The sequence below is a fragment of the Canis lupus genome, chromosome 6 (assembly GCF_048164855.1).
Source record: "Canis lupus baileyi chromosome 6, mCanLup2.hap1, whole genome shotgun sequence".
NCBI classification, from domain to species: Eukaryota; Metazoa; Chordata; class Mammalia; order Carnivora; family Canidae; genus Canis; species Canis lupus.
Window position 1 is genome coordinate 41223196 of NC_132843.1, and position 21635 is coordinate 41244830.

Sequence of the window (21635 nt, forward strand, 5' to 3'; positions counted from 1 at the left end):
TGAGCCCGGCATCAGGCTCCCTGCTCAGCGGGGAGTTTGTTTCTCCCTCTGCCCCTCTACTCTGCTCATTCTCTCTCTCTCTTTCTCTCTCTTTCTCTTTCTCTCTCTCTCTCTCTCAAATAAATATTTTTTAAAATAAAAATAAATTTTTAAAAAAGATGCAGGGCATAATGAATAGAAGGAATTTTCAACAAGCCTGTGTTCACCTGCCAAAGTCTGCCCAGAAAATAAAACTTCGTTGGTCAGTCTCTAAAAAGTAGCATAGCAGATGGACTCGGTGTCACAGAACTGCAGAGGAAGCCACCTCAGCCACTAACTAGTTGTGTGGCATTGGACCATTAATTTAAATCTCTGGAAGCCTCAGTGTCCTCATCTGTAAATGGCCAGCCAGCCACACCTGGCTCTCAGATTACTGTACTGGTAACAACACCAAGTACCAACCTAATCCAGGGCCCTATGGGGCACCACTCAGAGACCTGGCAGCTGAAAGGCCCCTCGGCCGTGCAGGACCTGGTGGCTGATGCGATGGCCCCAGGGGGCAGCAGACTTATGATAAGTCCCCAGGCTGAGGATCCCAGGGAAATACCTAATACTGTCATAGAAACACTTTCCAAATGGTCCCAGATCCTACAAATGGGCTCAGTTGGATTATAAGGAATGGAATTAGCAATTAAGTTCTAACTTAAAATGTTTGTGAAAACAAACTTCCTTTGGATTAAAAACAAATTTTTGTGTGATTGTGAACTCTGTAAAGGAGTTAGATGTAAATTTTTATTTTTATTTTTGTTTATTTATTTGAGAGAGAGAGTGACAGAGAGAGAGAGAGAATACAAGCAGGGGGAGCAGCAGGTAGAGGGAGAAGCAGATCTCCATCCCCGGGCTCCATCCCAGGACCCTGAGATCATGACATGAGCTGAAGGCAGATACTTCACCGGCTAAACCACCCAGGGGCTCCCGGAATTAGATTTATATTTTAACATTATTGTTTTTGCAAGTCTGAATAAAGTTTTTACCATACATCAAAGTGCTTTCCTGGTGAGCGTCGCTCACAATAATCCCGCGAACAAGATTTGTCCCATATACAACTTACGGAAACCACACACCCCTCTTCTAAATGTCTGATTCTTTTTTACAAAAAAAGTTTTTATTTTATTTTATTTTTTTTATGTGAAACAGCTTTAAAAAACAAAAAGTCCTAAGCCCAACCAAACTGTCACTTGAGAATAAGTTACTGGTCCTCTTCCCAGAAGCTACCAGACATGATCTCTGAAAATGGTTCACCATCCAATGGACCAATAAATTCCCACAAAATCATGCGAATCAGGAGGTTCAAACCTTCGTGTGCACTTTCATGACACTTGTAAGACCGCCAGGCCGTCAGGATATGCATGTCCGAAGCACTGCTGAGTCTCTGATGGATGTCACTGGTGGGCAGCAAAGGCAGCGCCACCATTGGTGCGATGCTGGAGGGGCGAGGAGTGCCTGGCAACTGCTCCCTCCCTCTTCTATAGAACTTCATTTATTTATTTCTGTACCATTCCTTTCACGTTCTGTCCTTGATGTGTTTTTCCAAAAGACATTCTGGCACCAAAGTAACTCAGAGACTTTGGGAACAAATTGAAAGAAGCCAAGGGGCAGGTGAGCAGGGCCAGTGGCCTGAGTCTCCGGGAGCAGGAGGGGGGAGGACATCACAGCAACACCAGGGCAGCCCAGTGAATTTGTTACCACGTCATTATGAGGCTCTGAGGAAGGACAGCGCACTCTGGAAGTCCCACCTCAGTGACTCCAGGACTCTCACCCTTACATGATGTCATCTCCTCTGAGTGTGGGTGGGATGATCCACGTGATGGTTTTACCTTTTCTGGCACAGGGGAGCTCCTCCACGTAGGCCAGGATGAAGCACCGAGTCTTCTGCGGGAAGAAGGCAGAGACTTGAACTGGGGCGGTTTCACCCGAGGGGGTCCTCCTGCTTCGGAGATGGGGGGCCATATGCAAGGGCCTGAGAGCAGCCTCCAGGAGCTGAGCGCCACCCAAAAAAAGACAAGGGGCCTCCTTTCCATGACAGCAAGGAGATGAAGTTGGTGGGGAACCCAGATGAGTTGCAGAGCAGGGTGACCCCAGACCCTCTGGGGAAAGTCCCCCAGTGGCCCCCTTGGTCTCCCACCTGCTCAGCCACATCACCTGCAGTGCTGTAGGGCCACACCGTTGAGTATACACAGAGATGCAAAGCTGACACGGGTGACAGGTGTCCCTGAGGGACAGGTAGGGCTCCAGATGCTGAGAAGAAGGCAGGCGAGAGCAAGACCACATGTGGGGGTAGGAAGGTCTGGGTGCCCGGGGGTGCTAGTGGTGCTGGCCTGGGGCCAGGCTCCCTGCAAGGAGTCTGAGGTCAACTGGAGAGATCTGGGGAGCCATCCCGAGCAGCTAATCTCTTCTCAGTGACATCATGAAGCCTTGCGAGCCAGGAGTTCCTTTGAAGGCTACTCCGACAGTACACGCAGGGCAGGTTGGAGGCAGACACAGAGGCAGGAAGAATATCAGGAACTTGTCACCACTGTCCAGGGGACAGGCAGGGGTCTTTCAGGGCCCACTAGGCCCCCGGCAAGTGCAGGTCCCTTCAGTGACAGGGGACAGAAGCACTGAAGAAACATCTGTCTTCTAGAGGCATCTAGATGCTTCCTGAAAGGGGCCGGGCGGGGGGAGTAATGCCGGTACTGCTCAAAGCAGTGTGGACTCTTGGTAATGCTCTTCCTCCTTCCCCATCTCTCTGCTTCTTCCCTGCACCCAGGTCTTCAGATCAAGCTCTGCTGTGGGGAAAACCCACATGCATTCGTTCAGGCAAGAGCATCCAACCCAGCTGGCGCTGCGGACGAGAAGGGGGCACAGAAACGGTGGGCCACAGGCAGCACCTTTGGGAGCGCACCAGGTTTAAACCCAAGGGTCACGGGGGATCCCTGGGTGGCGCAGCGGTTTAGCGCCTGCCTTTGGCCCAGGGCGCGATCCTGGAGACCCGGGATCGAATCCCACATCGGGCTCCCGGTGCATGGAGCCTGTTTCTCCCTCTGCCTGTGTCTCTGCCTCTCTCGCTCTCTCTGTGTGACTATCATAAATAAATAAAAATTAAAAAAATAAATAAATAAAAATAAATAAATAAATAAACCCAAGGGTCACGGCAGGAAAAGGCAAGCGGGGGGTGGAAACGTATGATGTGTGGCCTTGAACCAACATTTACACCAATATCAAGAATATACATCATCAGTAATCTCGTATTCTCGTATTCTACGTCCCCTACCCCACTGTCCTTTGTCATAAAACACTAAGTCAAAAATGCCCATTGTTATTGGTGGCAGTGGCAGGGAGGTGGGGGGCAGACAAAAGTCCCAGAGGCTACCAGCAGCTCTGGGCACATGGGCCCTACTGGTTTTTTGCCTGTGGTGGTCACATCGCCTCCCGGGCCGTGGCCCCATGCGATTCTGCCTGACCCATGTTCCCGTCACCTGACAGCTCACAACCTTCTAGAACCCACGTACAGCTTACCTCCCTGGACGGAAAGATGCAAGATGTAGTCTCACCTTCATCTGCAAGCAAACCAGAGCAAACAGTGTGTCTCTTCTGAGCTTCCAGCAGGACTGTAGCTTTCTAACTTAATCCCAATTATGTGGAAAGAGAAAGGACATCTAAGACCCCAAATGCCAACAGAACCAAAGATGAAGCCCTGAGGCTCAGCTAATGTGCTTCTCATTGCTGCCTCAGAAAACAAGGTGGTGTTCTAGGTCAAATGCTGAGGGCTCTCTCATTTTTTGAGGGCTTACAATTAATTGAGCACTTTCACCACCTTATTTCATGATGTTCTCATGTCAACTCCATGTCCTAGTTATCAGATCTCCATCCTCGAGAAGGGACAGCCATCTGAGGTGGGTGAGTGATGATCTGTGGCTGAAATCTGGCCTCCCCGCTTCCAGATCCTGCTCTTTCTACTGGTCATGTGGACGTACCCGCAGGCTCGGTAGGTAAAGCGTCACATGCCACAATGGAGAGGACAGGCCAGCGCTATTTCCCCTGTGTAGATGACCCCTAACACTTTTGTGACCTCCATGGGGTTTTCCATATTTACCTTCCAGAGAACAGAGGCAAACAGTTTGCTAAATTCCTGTGGATCAATACTATTAAGTCAACCCTAAAATGAGTGTGCACAGTATGATGCTTCCTGAGATGACTCGCCCACATATGGGCCGGCCAACAACCCTGAAGACATCTGTTTTCCCTGAGCCATGCCCCGTTCCATCCTCTGGGTTAATCCCCCTGTAAGTCCTCCCGCCCAGTGCCCCCTGTGGGCTCACTACCTGCTGCCTGAGAGGGGGTCCCCACTATGTGACTTCCTATGTTTTCTTGGTGAAGACGTCCACACATACACACAAGCCTGCAACATGGCTGAGTGCCAGAGGTCATTCAAGGTTAGGGGTTCGTCAGAAGCTAAAGATTCACAGTGAAAGCGGTGCTCCAGAGAAGCGTCCTGGCCCACTCTTCCTAGCAAAGCTACCTACTCCTGCCACAGATGAAGGAATAGCACATAATTGGAGGGGAATACAAGGTGTGCTGTAGGAGTTTGCATAGACTCGATAATATTCTGTCTGTCTGGCCTTTATCCCCTCTTCCTGGAGAGAGGGCGCGGCCAAGGCTGCTGGGAAGGGGGGGTCATGTTGATTTCCCTACACAAATAACACATTTGTCAACGTGGGAAAAACTCAGAGAAGCTGACATCCTTCCCAAACTACTGATTTAATAAACACAATGGGCTGAAACAGTAATCTACTCCTCAAACTCTGGGAGGTTGGACCCGCATCACCCGCCAGCCAACAGACCTTGACTGTAGTTTCCATCGGCAATACTAAAGCCACCCAAAGACCAAGTGTCAGAGAATAGGTGAGTTCAGAGGAAAACATGGGTCCAGGGGGACAAAAGGAGCCAATGGCATATATCTCTGTCCAGGATCCTGCACGTCCCTGAAAAGTATCTTCTGCTGAGAAGGGGCTGTTGTCCATCAGGCTTCCAGAACATGGGGGAAGCACTCCTCACTGCCATGTTTCCTTGCCTGTGTCCTATGTTTCAGAAACAGTCTTCTGATTCCCAGTGCAGTCACCGAGAGCCCCGCTACCACTGGGGACGGCAGCTCTCCTGCAGGCACAAATCAGAGACCCAGGCATTCTGGTTGCTGGAAAGGAAACCCCTTCCTGCAAATCATTCTGCTGGAATTCTACTGAACAGGAGTCTGTCCCTCAGTGGACAAAGAAAATCCAGGTGCTGGCCCTAAAAATCCCAGGACTGAGCTACGGTAAGCCCTGAGCTCAGGGACACCTTGGAGGTGCCAGGGCCGTGTGAGACCACTGAATTCCGATGAGTGAGAACCCCCATGCTCCCCTAAAAAACACCCTTTACACATCAGAATTCCTAGAAGTCACGCCTGCATCATGAGGAATCCTTTGAGAAAGTCTTGCTGGGAAACAATTTTTAAGTATTTGGTTGCCCACAAAAATATCTGATGGTTTCCCTTCCCCCCACCATGGACTAAGTACCTACCATGTATTTATGTGTATGTACACGCACAGATCACGTATGTGTATGTGTGTATGTGCTCATTCTTCCTGACTTGTTCCTTTTACCACCATGTTTACATGTCTCTGCACCAGGGGCCAAAATCAGGTGCTCAAAGCATCACCCATGGTCTCAGCCACAACTCCCACCTGTAGGCACAGTGCCATGGGGCAGACCACACCATGGATGACTCAAGGCAGGCCTGGTCACCCAGCTGTCCCCTGCTCTCAGCCCTCAGGCCGCGGAAGTCCAGCTGCCCACAGCAGGCCCCCATCCCACCTCCTAGAGTGACAGTCCTCCTGGCTCTGCTGTGGCTTCCCGCCCGCGGACATGTCCTGCTGCTCCCGGTTCTGTCAGGGCGCGGCTCCCAGCCTTCTCCTGCATCCAGGAAAGTGCTCACCCAGCAGGTCCTCTTTCTCACTTGGGCCCTGGGGTGGGTCCGCAGATGGTGAGGAGCCGGGAAGCAGGACAATGTCCCTCCCAGGAGGAGGCTGGCAGAGAGCCGCAGCTAATGAGCACTTCTGGCTGCAAGGACTTTCCAAAACAGCTGAAGGCGTGGGCAGGGACAGTCTCCCTGGCACATGTCAGATTTGCCTTTAAAGGAATCCAACTGCCTTCAGGAAGAAACGTCCAAAGTACTTAGCCTGGTGATCAAGGTTCTGCAGTTTCACCCTAGAACACCATCCACGTGGCTCGCCTCTTGATTCCCTCCATGTCATTGCACCCTGGGCGGGTCCCAGGCAACGCACCCCTCAGACCCTGGCTCACACGTCCCCTCCCTCGAGCAGTCGGGCAGCATTTTTCCCTCAAACCCAGTCCCTTGGAGACGCTGACAGCCCCAAAGGGCAGCAAAGAAGAGCAGACACAAAAGCCCCAACAGCTCTCTAGTCCAACAGGTGGTCACATCCAGGACCGGTGGGACCTCATCACCTTTCAAGACACACACACCCCCTGCCCCGCCACCCCACCCCCCACCCCCCACTGGATCCTACCAGTGAGCATCCACTTGCCTGCCCTCTCTGAACATTTTGATGCTCACAGAAGACTTCCCATTTTCAGTTCAGGCTGAAAGACCCTTCCCGCTCCCTCTGGCACCAGGAACGTGCCAGGAGCCCCTGCCCATCAATCCCACATGTCCGAGCTCCCCCATCCTTCCCGGGCCAGCGCAGGCACCATTTCCTCCACAAATCCTTTCCAAGCCCTTGGAGCAACGAGAAGCCCCCCACGTGGACCCACACACCTGACCCACCCACCACCACCCCAGACACTCGTCACTGGAGACTTACAGTCTTCTCTGCACTTGGCTTAACACCTCCCCACATACGAAGATTCATCTTTGATAAAAGTTTTATTTTTAATTCATCTTTAGTTCCCTCTCAGCCTGGAAGCATGGTACATTGGCCACAATACATTCTAAGTATTTTGTTGAGTAGATGAACGACCTCTCTCCGGAGCCGATATTTGAGTCTATGTGTAGTTCTGGCTGGTCAGAGGAAGGCATCTCTGCCACTCAGGGGAGAAGTCCCTGGACAGTCACTTAGTTACTTAGCTCCAATATTAGGCATGAAAAAACAAATCTATTTTTGTGAGGTGAGCACATGAGAATGCTGCTTTGTAGTCTTTCTTGTAATTACACAAATCAGAATGGTTATCTAGAACCTTGTTTTTAACAGATACCAGTTGTCAGTATCAGTAAAACACTCTAAGGACCAGGTGAAATGTCATTCACATAAATAAAATATATTTTAGGGCCACCTGCCTGGCTCAGTTGGTTGAGCATCTGACTCTTGGTTTCAGTTCAGGTCACAATCCTGGGGTCCCTGGGGTTGAGCCCCACATTGACCTCCCTGCTCAGCAGGGAGTCTGCTTCTCCCTCTGCCTCTGCCCCTCCCCCATCATGCTCACTCTTTCTCTCTAAAATAAATAATAAATAAATAAATCTTTAAAAAAAATAAAGTAAATTTTATGCACACTAAATGTAGAGCCCTGTATGATAAAAATGCTTGGCCCGGGGGTGCCTGGCTGGCTCAGCAGGTGGAGCGTGTGACTCCTGATCTCAGGGCTATGGGTTCAAGCCCCAGGTTGGGGGCAGAGATTGCTTAAAAATAAAATTTAAAAACCTTAACAAAAAATGCTTGGTCTAGGGGATCCCTGGGTGGCTCAGCGGTTTAACGCCACCTTCAGCCCAGGGTGTGATCCTGGAGACCCAGGATCAAGTCCCACGTTGGGCTCCCTGCATGGAGCCTGCTTCTCCCTCTGCCTGTCTCTCTCTCTCTCTCTCTCTCTCTCTCTGTCTCTCTGTCTCTCATGAATAAATAAATAAAATCTTTAATAAATAAATAAATAAATACTTGGTCTGACTTATAAGCCAGTGGCCATGGACCCAGCTCCATGGCTACCACACTCATCAGAAAAACACTAAAAGTTAAGTTGAAAATAAGGTTTGTGTGCAAATGGCAGGGAGCTGAGACCCACAGGCCACCTCCAAGGCCCTGCCCAGCCTGGAGTTGAGAGGCAGTGCTGAGCTCCTTTTCATGACCATGACTGTTCCAGGATGGAAGAAGAAGATTGGTGTTCTTTCTCTCCACAGCTGGGCCTCCCCTCTGCTTGCTGTGGTGGCTTCTCATCACAAATATCCTTCTAGTTGAAAATCATTCATGACTTTTTGTTTATGAACAGGTTGATTGGGATTGCTATATAGACCTTTACTGACTCTGTAAACACAAAATGCAAATCCCTGTGGCCTGGGGGTGTGTAGATGAGATCTAATATTAAACCAGGACTGGGAGGCCTGTGTGACTCAGTGGTTAAGCATCTGCCTTTGGCTCAGGGCGTGATCCGAGTCCCACGTCGGGCTCCCTGCATGGAGCCTGCTTCTCCCTCTGCCTATGTCTCTGCCTCTTTCTATCTCTCTGTGTTTCTCATGAATAAATAAATAAATAAAATCTTTTTTAAAAAGAGACATAAATAAGCCAAGCCAGAATTCCATTACAGCTGCCAGGAATGAATCCGGGAGCCTCCTCCAGGGACTATAACCCAACTTCACGGAAAGTAAAAAAGGCCCCGAGGTCTAAACCACAGTGACAAAATGGTTTTGACCTAGAACATCCAAGGAAAAAAGTTTCCTGCAGAACCTGTTGTTTGGAGTAGCATAGTTGTAAGTGTGCCTGTCAGTAAGAATTAGGTGGAAAAATCACAGCTGTGCATACAACCCCCTCAGTTTGCCATGTTTCCAAAGAGGTTGTGCCTGCAGGTGTGAATTTTGTCTTCTAATTCATACAGATAGATGCACTGAATGCATCTATTCGTAACAAGGAATCAGGAAGGACCCAAATATCCAGCAACAGTGTAACAGGAAAGAAGAGCAGAAGAGCATACCCAACCTCGGCGAGGGCCACGTGTGGTGTTGGACCAAAGCCTCCAGACACAGCACAGAGACCACTGCATTTAGAGGATATTTGCAGCAGGCAACCGGGAGCATGCTGACCATGGGGCAGGAGTCGGGGAGGGAGCACCTTCGTGAGGACAGGGAGGACAGAGAGGGTGGGAGGGAGTCTCCAAGGACAGGTAATGTGCTCTCTCTGATGGCGGCCGCATCAGGGGGACACTCACGATCTGCACAGTTTGTAGCGTGTTATACCTGAACAAAAATCCTACCAATACATACACTCCCCTAGGTAATCACTGACCTGCCTGCCATATGGCTGTCACAGCAATTCCATTTTTTAAAATATCCACAAAAATTAAAACGTCAGAGATGAGGGTTTGAATACTAAATCTTCCTTTCTGACAATAATCACATAGCAGAACAAATTGTTTATGAGCCCATATCTGGTTCACGACAAGAGACAACACCACCTGTGTGTAAGCAAGTCCTTGGTGAGAGCAAAGATTTGGAGAGTCTGAAACCAGCTTCACGTCATTATTCCCTTATGACGCCATTCAGGTCACCTGCAGTGGCCTGGTCACCTGGAGTCTGGGCTCCAATGGAACCCTGCACCTGCAGCTCTTCAGAGTAGCAGTGGCCACTCGGCCACAGGAGCATCATGCCCTCGCGTCCCAAGCACTGGCCTCACCCTCTGATCTTTTCCACATTCACCTGCTCTGTTGCTGTCACCAGCCTGGTTCTGCCAAGACAGTAGGTCCGCCTTGTTGGTATTTCCTCTGTAGCTGTTAGAAACTGTTCTAATACACTGTGTGTTAGCCAATTGCATTCTGTATTTCTTGCATCATTTGGACATAAAAAAATTAAAGGCACTTAAAGAAACATGGAGAAAGTTCTACATAGTCTTAGCGGGAGAAGCTACCCTACATATGACATAAAGTCCGGATGGCATTTTTATTAAAAAGATTTATGAATGAAATTATTTTTAAAAAATTGATTCCGTACAACACAGAAAAGGAATTTATTCAAATAAATTACACAGCAATTAGTAGGACATAGTCAAATGACAAGAAGAACTAGAAAAAAGTATTGAAGCTCACCCAGTAGGTTGATTTTTCAGAAGTTGCACTGGTGATATTGTGACAAAACGATTTTGTGTGGTAGGGTGGCAGCGTGAGTAGGCTCCCCAGTGTTTCAAGGAATGGGGTTCTCTGCTGGAAGAGGGAGGGACTGTTAGGAAGGTGAGGAAACACTTGTGGTGTCAGATTTCGATCATAACACACACTCCTGACACACATAAGATACACAGATACATATTTTAACCACATATTTAATTTTACATCTTTAAAAATTCTGCAGGAAAATATAACAAAGACAAAAGGCAAGCGGAAAATCGAAGAAATTACTTCTTATAATGCCCATGACGAAGAGCTAGTTTCTTTATTATATAAAGAATCCTATACATCAATTGTTTAAACCCAATAAAACATGTAGGACAAGATAATTCTCAGAAAAGAAAATACAAACAGCTTTGCAATTTATCACAAGGGGCATCTGATTGGCTTTGTTGGTGGAACATGGGACTCTTGATCTCAGAGTCACGAGTTCAAACCCCACGTTGGGCATAAAAGCTTACTTTAAAAAAACAAAAACAGAAAAAAAAAAGTTTGACCTCACTCATAATGTTAAACATGCAAATTAAAAACTGTGGGGAAGATCACAAAAATAGCTACCAAATTTCAAATTCAGATACTCTGACCCAGTAATTCCTCTTCTAAATATGTATGTGTTCCACACACACCTATGGTGGATGAGAAACCAGGATTCCACTGCACTGCTACTAGTAGCAACAGGTGTTTGGAAATAACCAGAATGCCTCCCCAAGGCAGCCCAACGGTGGCAGATCCATGCATGAAATGCTGTGAACCTGTTAGCACAAGGAGACAGCTCCTACGCTGCAATGTGCAAACAGTCAAGGCACCAACATGGTGTGGCTGTAGCTAACCTCAGTGCTTTAAAACAAGAATGAATATGTAAATATAAAAATATATACACATTGTTTATACAACAAACAGATCTGGGGAATAATAAAAAAAAACACCTGGTTGTTTCTGGGAAAGGAGATTGAGAGGTTTGTTGGAGGTGGACACTTTTTACTTGTACTCTGTTGAGCTTTTCAGATTTTACTAACCTCCTTAAAAGCAATGATTTAATTTCAAAATAGCTTCTTCACAAGAAAAATGCAACTTAAAAATTTTTTAATTAATGTATTTATTTGAGAGAGAGAGAGATTGAGCATGAGTGGGAGGAGCAGAGGGAGAGGAAAAGCAGGCTCCCCGCTCAGCAGGGAGCTGGACTCAGGATTCCATCTCATGACCCTGAGATCACCACCTGAGTGGAAACCAAGAGTCGGACACCTAACCAGCTGTGCCTTCCAGGCACCCCACAACTTAAAATGTTTACGTAAAGATTAAAAATTAGGAATATAAGTGAGAAAAACATAACTCATCCAACAAAATATTAAAAATGAATAAAGTTGGTGGTGATTTTCCCCTTGATGAGCAGTCATAGCTGCTGGATGGTTTTCAGACCTATAAACACAGGTGAGTCCCATTGCAGGTGATGACTGAGCCCATCACTGATGGAAGATATTTAGGCTCGGACATCAGAAAACAGTACACCATCAGAGGTGAAAATGGATATAACTGGGGTTGATGACATGATTCTACTCGTTCAGATGGCATCTGAGCACTTTGCCCCAAACAACATCGATGCTCACCTGCGGAAAGACTCAGGTTCCCATCCTATCTGCTGTTTCAAGAGAAGCAGGTTCCCATGTCAGCCTCAAACAGAGAAGAGACAGTGGCACCTGACCAGTGGAGGGCAGGGTACATTTTCAACTTCTCAAGATTCTAGCACCAGCAATTGATTTTCTACTGGGAGTTAGAGCCTTTAGGAAAAGTGGCAAGTGGGGAAAAATGTTACCTGGAAACATATAATGAGAATGTAAAATCATTCTTTGATCTTTCTACTTTGGCGTCAAAACGCCCATACTCATGTCAGTGCTATTTGTAATAATGGAAACATGAGAAATAGGTTGAAACTTTATTTTGCTTTCTAAATATTTGGATGGAGACTATGCTGATTCTAACAGGTGAAATAACACTGAATTAAAAGCAGAAACACACTTGTTACCATTACAGGAAGGCTATGTGGAGACATTATCACAAGTAATCTGAATTTGGTGGATCAAAAGCAGGTGTTGAGAGGTGTGCGTTAGTGTTTGGGTGAATGGTTGCTCCCAGGTTCAGAATCCACCCATCAGCCTGGCAGGCTCCACAACAGAGCGAGGAGGGGTGGATGGGCCACAGTAGCAGGTCAGCACTGCCGAGGTAGGATTACTGATGTCACATCCCCGGCATAGGGAGGCCAGCTGGCCTGGTCCCTGACTAGTTTGTGCCAGGCTCCCGCCTGGGGTTAAAGCCACCTGCTGGTCCCGAGGAGGAAGTACAGCCTCAGTCCCAGAGATCAGGTGGACCAGGCACACCAGGACTTATGATGACCACCACTTGTCATCAACCGGCTTTGAGGGCACACAGAAGCATCTTCACTGGCTCCTGGTCCATCGTCACTATTTCCTGCCAATCCTATGACTTCCTCTCTGTCTTTGCCAAGGTTCCAGGTGTTACCTTCTCTCAGTCCCGATCAACAGAAGATCCTCTTGACCATCTTTGGTCATGGTGAGAATGCCTCACCATGGCATCTTTCCTCTGGTGATGCCTCACTAGTGCATCACCAGCGCCCCAAGGCTGGAGGACCATCTCTGTGCCCCACCCCACCCCTAATTTCTCTCTGGGGATGCAGCAATGTGCCTTATCATTAAACAATAAAAAATAAATAAATAAAGGAGTGCTTGATTCACCAAGATAAACACACATTATGTCTCGGGGTATTTTTTTAATGTCCTGTTCATCCCATCATTCAGCCAACTCTCAGTTGTCTGTTGGTGAGTTTGGCTGATGCAAATCATTTACTTTCAGGTCCATTTTTGCTACTGCTGTTATTGGTGCTTCGTATAGCGGGACCTGACTGCCTCAAAGAAGAGCCCCAGGGATGGACCCGCGCATGACCTGCACATCCCAGGGGAGTGAGGACATGTGGCTGCGGACATCTACCTCCTTTGGCTCCCGTGTGACTCCCTCTGCTGGCCTCTGCTTCCTGACCACCCACTGAGCACTCCTCTTCTATCTGCCATGGAAGTAAATGGGTCAGAGAAAGAGCCTAATAAACACCCATCCAGACTTATATAAAAGCCAGAAGAATGGAACAGAAGGGCAGGGACCAGTCGCACGAGATGGGAAGTCGTTAGGTCCATCTATGGCTCTGACATGTCCTAAAACCAGATGGCCCCTCAGCCACCCCCTTGGCCTTAATCCCTGTGCACTCAAAGCAGGCCCTCATCTGGTCATTGGCCCACCTTCCCCTGGCCTGGATCTGTGTGGGCCCAGTCAAGAAATGTTCTAAATCCCTTTCCCTAAATCCATCTTGTGACACCACTACAACTGCCTGATTTTTCCAAACTCATTAAAAATTAGAAGACGTGTGCATGTGCAAAACTTGAGAACAGAAACACAAAAAAACTTTGGGAAATGTATGGCATTCATCTATATAAAAGTCTTAACTGAGTTCCAGCACAGTGGTTGGTCTTTCTCCCCACGCTTTCTCATTGTGCTTGTCAATGATGAGAACACTGGAAAATGGCCAATGTCAGCAATTGTGGGGCAAGAGGATGGTCTGCGTTTCTCACTAGGATGCATGAGTAAGGTGCACCACAGTTCCTGTGTTCTTGTCCCCAAAAATGCATACTGTGAATCTACTCCTGAGGAAACAAACCAAACCCAAACCAAATGACAGTCTATAAATCTACTGACTTATACTCTCTCTTTTTAAAGATCTTACTTATTTGAGAGAGAGAAAGCACAAACGGGGAGGGACAGAGGCAGAGGAAGAAGCAGACTCCCCACTGAGCAAGGAGCCCGATGCGGGACTCGATCCCAGGACCCCAGGATTATGATCTGAGCCTAAGGCAGATGCTGAATCCACTGAGCTCCTTAGGCACCCCTGACCTATGCTCTAAAAAAAAAAAAAAAAAAAAAAAGTCATGAGAGGTCAGCAAAGGCAAGGAAATTGTTCCAGATTCAAGGTCCCTGAAGAGCCATTGCAAGGACAGGGTCCAGGGAAGTGACCCATTTTTGAATAAGTGACTATATATGAGATAAGAATACTGTGTCACGATTAAATTTCCTGGATTTTGTAAATGACCTATTATTATAAGAGAACATCTTTGTTCTTAGGAGATCATTGGTACAGTATTTTGAAGTAAGGGAGCACAAATAGTTTAGGGGGGAAATGTGAATATAGAGAGGGAAAGGTAATGAGTAATAAAGCAAATGTGCAAAATGTTGAAAAGTAGGGCCAAGAAATATGCAGGTTCTGTGCACTATTCCTTTTTTTTTTTTTTAAGCTTTTATTTTGTTGAGTAATCTCTACACCCAGCGTGGGGCTTGAACACACGATCCTGAGACCAAGAGCCACGCATTCCACTGACTGACCTGGTCGGGCACCTCCTCTGTGCACTATTCCTGTGACTCTTCTGTAGGTTTGAAATTATTCCTAAAAAAAGAAAGAAGGGAAAAAATTCAAAAATAGAACATTCAAGAATCAGGTCCTCCGCTTCTGTGTTTTGATGGGTTTTTCACTTGAGTGAGAATGGAGGCAGTCCACCTGCAGGTCTGACATGAGTTGCAGTTTTACATTGAGTGGTCATCCTCACAATCAGGATTCGATTATTTGTCCACGTGGACCTGGCAAGGCATCGATGTGCCTCCGGGTCTCGCAGGTGACCCCGAAGCATGGGGCCCGTGGGCCAAGAGAGGCTTGCTGGCCTGCGTTCACAAACAACACAGATGAGAAGAAGGTGCTCATGTGTGAAGCATTGAGCTAAGCTTTTTACTTTGTTTTTAAGATTTTATTTATTTATTCATGAGACACAGAAAGGAGAGGCAGAGACACAAGCAGAGGGAGAAGCAGGCTCCCCATGGGGAGCCTGATGTGGGACTCAATCCCAGGACCTTGGGATCACCACCTTAGCCAAAGACAGATGCTCAACCACTGAGCCACCCAGGCATCCCTTGAATTAAGCTTTTAATAACATCACAACACGATTCTTGTGACAATCCTATGAGACATGCAGTTATGACACCTATGTTTTTACAAATAAAGAGACTGAGGTAAGGGGGAAATACTCATGAGGATACAAAACTACTCCATGGAAGGGCCAGGAGCTAACATCAAGGCCGTGTGGGCACCTGATTGGCTCTGTCCGTGGACTGTTGATTGCCGGTGTGGTGAGCTCAAGCCCCACATCTGGGTAGAGATTACTAAAAATAAATAAATAAATGAACTTTTATCTATTATTATAAGGATTGATTTATTTGGGGGGGGGGGAGGACTGGAGGGAGAGGGAGAGAGAATCTTCCAAAGCAGGGGGAACGCTCTTTTTCACTGTTTTGTCCAACGCCAACTCCAATTCCAGCTGAGCTCCAGAATGGAATGGGCCCTCCCTTCGCACCCACCATACAAAATGCTGCCAGCCAGTTACAGCTTCTGTCTCCCCTGACCTGACTGTCTCTGGAGAATTCTGTGGTAACGACAAGTGTGTTCAGCCCTGTGATTCTGTGCTTGGCCCTCGCTGGTGCCATGGCAGGAGCTTGACACTCCACTTCCTTTGGCAGAAAAATGAAGGTGTGGATGGGAGTCCAGGCTGAAAATAGGTTTCTATGTCAGACACATGGATGCTGTGACACTTTCTGAGTAATGCCGTTCAAAACCTGCTCCAGAAACAAAACAAAGAAAAACAAAACAAGGGTGCTTGGGTGGCTCAGTTGGTGAAGCATCTGCCTTGAGCTCAGGTCATAATCCCGGAGTCCTGGGATGGAGCCCCGGGTCAGGCTCTCTACTCAGTGGGGAGTCTGCTTCTCCCTCTCCCTCTGCCTCTGCCCCTGCTCATGCTCGCTCTCACTCTCTCAAAGATAAATAAATAAAATCTTTAAAAATAAAATATAAAAAACAAAACAAACAACAAAACTAGAACAACAAAATCCACTCTAGGTGCAGAAGCTATAAGCAAAGTGCAGGGAATGGTTATGGGGTGGGAGGGAGGGGAGACCAGGGGCCTCCAACACCGAGAGGGAAAGAAACTTACATTGACCTCAAAATAATAAAACTGTTGGAGGCACATGAAATCAGCCTTCTAGAAGGTTCACACTTATTTTGACACTGTTCTATTTGTTCTGTCCTTATGGAGAACCCACAAATGATTCACCAATATAGAAAATTTTAACTTTGCTTCCATACCCTTGAGTCACACTCTGTTCGCACTCAGGGCTGCACCTGTTTTGATTATAAACCTTCATTTCTATCACTGTGAGGCCCAACCTTGAGGCCTGACCTTGAGGCCCAGGCTTTGTGCATCTGCAGGATGAGTAGTTTGGGAGGCCCAGGACCTAGCCTGGACCATCAGCTAAAATAGGACGGGCTTGGTGGATTGTCAACAGCAGGTAGCAGGGCAGCATCTGGTCTCAGAGAAGACAGACTCCAGAAAGAGGCAGAGCGACAACCTGGGCGTACACACTCATGGTTAGTATCCAGGAACTAACACGACGTCACAGGGGGCCCGCAAGGCAAGTGCAGCCCAACCTGCGATATTCAGGTAGCAGCAGCTGGTTTGGGGGCACCAATCACTAGAGAACAACTCCAGGGCAGACTCGGATCTCCAGAGGTCGGACAGAACTGGGTACGAGAAGGCAGATACCCGGGTGTGGACGGTGAGGATGCCGGGCAGACGTGAGCACATCAGAGCCCACATGGGACCAGTCAGAAGAACCAGCTCACAGGCTCCTGCAGCGCAGAAGCAAGGGCACCTCAGAGCAGGCCTGGAATGTTCATCTCCACACGGTCAGGAATAGTCCCTAAATCCAGGGGATGCCTTCCATCTGGGCTCTCCACGCTCAGGAAGAGATCCTCGGCTCACATGATGAACAAGCCATCAGTGTGTGACGTCAGTGAGGAACCACCAAAGCAGGAGGTTTACTGCTCATCTGGCACCATAGACACCAACCTCCACGCGGGACCTGCAGACGCCCAACTGGGTGCCATGCAGCCACATCCACACCCAGCCCTGTGCCCCAGCCTTAAGGGAATGGTGTGGTGACTTCATAAACCCACCAGCACAGCGTCTTAGAAAGCTACTCATCATGTCGACCCTGCAAAAAGAGAAGTGAAACAGCCTCAGAGATGCCCACGTCCTATTCCCCAGGACCTGTGAAGAAACAGAAGCCCAATGCAGCTAAAGTGACTTTGCAGTATGTGGTTGAGATAAAGATCCTGAGGCAGAGAGACACCCTGATTATGTGGGTGGGCCAATCTAATCAAAGGCCTTCACAATTAAAGAGCCTTTCTCCACCGGGTTTAAAGTCCAGAGGGGATGTGCCCACAGAGCAGTTGGAGGGATGCCCCATGCTGGGCTCTGAGGATGGAGGAAGGGCCACAGGCTGGGCAATTCTGGTGGCTGGGAAGCTGGCCGAGGCTCCTCTCCCCCCAGACCCCCAGAAAGGACATGGCCCTGTGGATATCCTGACCACAGCCCACTTGGCCTCCTGTTAGACTGCCGACCCACAGAACAGATCGTGAATGTGGGTTGTTTTAAGCCACCAAATGTGTGGTGATGACAATCGAACACAGTGGGTGATGGGGTCATGCTTGGTGAAGCTGAAAAGATTGGATACTATCTTCCCATTTCTGCTCCTGATTCTTGCTAACCATTTATCGTCGCAGGAAATCCTCAGAGAAGGTCCAAGATCAATAAACCAGAACCTAACAGTTTAGCAGCTCGCTTTATACAGAGATGAGCATCAGCAGTGAGAGTGTGTGCCTCAGGGATGGAGACTAACACATGGGGCAGTGGCTAAACCGCCGAGCCACCCAGGCTGCCCATTAGTGCTGGTTTTTAAGTCTAGGGGCAATGCAAGCTTGATATAAAAAAAAAAAAATGGTAAAGCTGGAAGCACCTGGCTGCTTCAGTAGGCAGCACCTGCAACACTTGATCTCAGGGCCATGAGTTCAAGACCAGCGTTGGGTGTGGAGCCTACTTTATATAAAGAATGAAAAATGTGGGGCCCCTGGGTGCTCAGTCAGCTAAGCATCTGCCCTTGGTTCAGATCGTGATCCCAGGGTCCTGGGATCAAGTCTCGCATCAAACTGCTCACGGGGAGACTGCTTCTCACTCTGCCTACGTCTCTGCCTCTCTCTCTGTGTCTCATGAATAAATAAATAAAAATTGTTAATACTATAAAGCAGCATTAATTAGGCAGGTATGATCCTTGCTGTAAGGACTTACCACTTGACATCTAGACCCGTACTGCTGCTGTATAGGGTGACCACTAGCTCTGTGTGGCTTTTACATTTTAAATTAAAATTAACTTGAAATTCAGCTTCTCAAATGCAGCAGCCACATCTCACATGCCGGACAGTGCTATTGGACAGGAGAGGTTGAGGCGTTCCCATCCCCACAGAAAGTTCTGGTCCAGGCCCTGCCTACACTCTGACCCACACACCCCTGCAGTCACTTGGGTCAGTGAGACAAGATAGGACCAAAGATGTGAAGTGTTCGGGAGGCCACAGGCCAGTGGAGGAAGTGACATTTGCCAGCATTAAACATGTAATTCCAGTCGTTTAGGGCTTCACAAGCAATGCGTGGCAAAAGGACCATTTCATTATACTGACAAAGTCCATGGGACAGAAACTTTGGCAGGGCACAGAGGAGGGTCTTTCTGTCTGTCCGTCATGACTGGGTATCCACTGGAAAGATCCTCTGAGTGGGGCCAGGATCACCTGTAGTCAGCCCTCCTCACGAGTCTGGCAGCTGAGCTGCCGTGGGTGGGACCACCACTGGGAGGGTGAAGCACTGCCTCCGTGTGGCCCACGCTTTCTCACCACGTGGTCCGGCTCCGAGAGTGAGTGACCAACACACAGGACATGGAAGCGGCCAGGTGAAGGCCTGGGTGCAGGGGCTGCACCTTCCACATCCACTCCATTTTATTGGTCAAGAAGTAACAAAGCCCAAACTCAAGGAGAGGGGATGCCAACCTCACCTCTCCATGAGGAGTGTCAAAAATTGGAGGGGGCCACAGCTCGTAACTCCCCTCCTTTCCTTACCAACACCTACTTTTCGAGGAAAAAGTATTTTTCCTTACAAAACAAATATTTACAAAACTTGTATCCATTCAATATTCTAAAAATATAACGTGCCCTAGTGTGTGTCAAACACGGAGTGGACGAGTCTTCTGAGTGATGGTGTGAGGAGAAATGCATTGTGGGAGAGAATATGAATGTGTTGATAGGCTGGAGGGGTCCAGGTGTCGCCCATATAGAACAGTGACCCACCCAGGTCATGGCCGGGGAAGGCAGGCCTGCATGAGGAGAACCAGAGGAGGGATTTACCAGGGCAGGAGGGGGCTATCAGTCGTTTGTCCCTTCCAGAAACTTCCTTCTAATGGAGTTGGTACCTTCTTCCCTCTAAACATTTAAAACCTGTTTGGACAGAAGTGTGTGGGCCTTAGCAGAAACACCTACTGGGAGGTCCAACTTCAAAGGTGTTAGGGCCCCAAATGTAATTATTTCTACCATTTCCTGCCTCCATTTAGAAGAGGGGACCTACTATGCATTACATACTCCTCCCCTAAGGGTCTTCCAAGAGGCAGAGACACTCAGGCTGCTACAATGAGCCCTCTGAGCAATTCTGATTCTCAAGAGACGGCAATGGTTTCCTTCTACTCCAGTGTTTGGTGAAGGGGTGCTCTCATCTTCAAGAAAACACCCTTACACCGTCCAACGGCCTCCCCTACAGAGGCCTCCCAAGTCTGCAAGTACAAACGAGGCCTTTACCAGATGCCTGAATTACTTGTAAGACAATTACCAGACCCATACGGCAGAAGTTCGTCCACACTGCCATTCTTGGTATTTTTTGGAAGCCATTTTATTTTGCATTTTAAGAGAAATGGTCCCTAATAAAACATTTTTATTGAATACTATCAATGGTTGAGCTTTGAGATATGTTTTCGAAGGGCCAAACTCCTGCCCTTCTAATTTTAGATGTGCAAGGGTTTCATGGACGCTATCTAATTATCCAAACAGAACAAAACCAACAGACTGTGCAGAATTGGGGACAGGCCTGTGAGCCGCCCAGTGTCCCCTCGGGACTCGAGACAGTGCCTACCTTCATCTTCTGTGTCAGGGCTGTCACCAGCTCACAGATAACAAGCTGTCCCTGCAACTTACTTCCCTTTGTTCACACTCCAACAAATATTCATGACGCACTTGCTACACGTTATGCCGCAGGAGACGCCAGCCAACTCTGAAGATGAAGGTGGGTAAGGAGCAGACTGGCTAAGAGATGGGTGGGAATTCTTCCCACTATAAGAAGAGAAACAACAGCTGCATGACAAGCTGGAGGTGCCAGTCAGTGTGACGACGGCGGAGACGGGCCACTCTGGGTTCCCTCTTGGGCATACCTGGCAGTCACAGCCCAAAGCAGAAAGCAGGGAAAGCTGTTTGCCAGCTCCTGTTGTGTGGAACTGGAGGTCTTCCTGTTCCAAACCATCTAACCCAGTGTGTTAAATATGATTCAAGACACAAACTTGTTGACTTTCACAGCAAATCTATGGACTCCCGTCCACTATCATTCACTGGCTGTTACATAACTTTCTCCACAGCTCATATATGTTTCCCTGCTGTAAGCCATTTGGATTTCAGTCTTTCATTTTTGAAAAAAGCAACTTTGCTTTTTAGTCTAATTTAGTTTTTGCAAGAAGTATTATAGGAAATCCTCTGGGCTTGTCCTAAGGGGAGAGAATCCTGAAGGCTTTCAAACCCAACCGTGTTTGTGCAGAAGCCAAGGAACCAAGGCAAGGGGACAAATGAGACCCAACATGAGGTTTGGCCTGGGGTCTGAATGACACTCAGCAAAGGCAGACAGCCCATCCTAGCACAGAGCCTCTGATGGTCAATCTCCTGAGATTGAGAGGCTCAAGAGAGGCTCCCTTGGCTTTGTTTGCAGAAGTGTGCTGGATGAGTCTTTGAATAGTGACCAGAAAGTCTACGGCAGTCATTATTGTTATTCTTACTTTTAGGATGAAACTTTAGATCATGATTTTTTTTTAAGATTTTATTTACTTATTCATGAGACAGAGAGAAAGAGAGGCAGAAACAACAGCAGAGAGAGAAGCAGGCTCCATGCAGGGAGTTCGACGTGGGACTCAATCCCAGGTCTCCAGGATCAGGCCCCAGGCCAAAGGCAGTGCTAAACCACTGAGCCCCCCGGGCTGCCCTAGATCATGATATTTTTTAACCTCCAGAGATGTGCTATGCAGAATACAGACTACAACACAAAGGGAGAGACATGTCAGGAAATCTACTTTTTAAGGTTTGACTTATAAGGTACAAAATTACACCAGTGAAGCAAATGCCCATTGGTCAATGTATAAAAAGGTAACATGTGGCAATTACTTCAGAAGTCTGAAAGGGAGTCTGAGTGTCTTCT

General features: G+C 47.9%; 2 long non-coding RNA genes across 3 annotated transcripts in view; both read right to left on the reverse strand.

The window, feature by feature from the left end:
* Positions 1-1138: 1138 nt before the first annotated feature.
* LOC140635441 (uncharacterized) lies at positions 1139-6243 on the reverse strand. Its single transcript, XR_012032756.1, has 2 exons — positions 5872-6243; positions 1139-1911 (listed from the first exon to the last, which is right to left on the reverse strand). It is a non-coding gene; the product is annotated as an uncharacterized lncRNA (long non-coding RNA).
* An 8413-nt stretch (positions 6244-14656) lies between these two features.
* Positions 14657-21635, reverse strand: part of LOC140635443 (uncharacterized) — a 46034-nt gene continuing 39055 nt past the window's right edge. For both annotated transcript variants that reach the window (XR_012032759.1, XR_012032758.1), the window contains exon 5: positions 14657-17301. This is a non-coding gene — a long non-coding RNA (uncharacterized lncRNA). The remainder of the gene's footprint in view (positions 17302-21635) is intronic.